The sequence below is a fragment of the Aethalodelphis obliquidens genome, unplaced genomic scaffold (assembly GCF_003676395.1).
Source record: "Aethalodelphis obliquidens isolate GAN/ISIS:26980383/991018 unplaced genomic scaffold, ASM367639v1 scaffold5, whole genome shotgun sequence".
NCBI lineage: Eukaryota > Metazoa > Chordata > Mammalia > Artiodactyla > Delphinidae > Aethalodelphis > Aethalodelphis obliquidens.
This window is the reverse complement of record NW_020837949.1, coordinates 6788725-6789320: the sequence shown is the minus strand read 5'-3', so window position 1 is coordinate 6789320 and position 596 is coordinate 6788725. Positions and strand designations below refer to the sequence as shown.

Sequence of the window (596 nt, the reverse complement as noted above, 5' to 3'; positions counted from 1 at the left end):
TCTCTCTGGCTGCCTTCGAAGGACAAAGTCCTCATCCTCAGCCAGGAGATCAACGTACAAGCAGGATTGCATGGTAGACCAGGGGAGGGGAGAGTGGGAAGACCAGAGGAGTGGGACAAACACATGGTCTGAGCAGAGCTGCCTTGCTTGGGTCCGAAGGGTCTTCTCTGACTCTACCTGCTGCAAAGCCAGATTCAGCAAGCGGAGAGGAAATTGGAACTCCCTTACCACCTTTAGTGACTAAAAGGGTAGGGGGCACCCAGATTTGAACTGGGGACCTCTTGATCTGCAGTCAAATGCTCTACCCCTGAGCTATACCCCCTGCCATGTCAGCAAGGTCCAATTAACACCATTCCATGTGCTGCCCCAGTTGCCCCTTCAGAATGGGTTGGCTGAGTTGCCAGACCTGCTTTACTGCTAACTCATCCCCCTGCCTTAGTAGAAGCAACGGGCTCTTTTCTCCCACAACTCACAGCCTCTACTGTCAGTGCTGGAGGAGGTATAACCTGGGGAGCATTCCCCGAAAGCTGGAAGGGTCTATAGTGACATCTCCATGGTGGTTTTTGTGCTGAGCACCTGAGACTCAAAGTCCCCAC

The 596-nt window shown here is 53.2% G+C and overlaps 1 non-coding gene across 1 annotated transcript; it reads right to left on the bottom strand.

Annotated features, from left to right (window-relative positions):
- Nucleotides 1-250: 250 nt before the first annotated feature.
- Nucleotides 251-322, bottom strand: TRNAC-GCA (transfer RNA cysteine (anticodon GCA)). The gene has a single exon. It is a non-coding gene; the product is annotated as a tRNA-Cys (tRNA).
- Between the last annotated feature and the right edge of the window lie 274 nt (nt 323-596).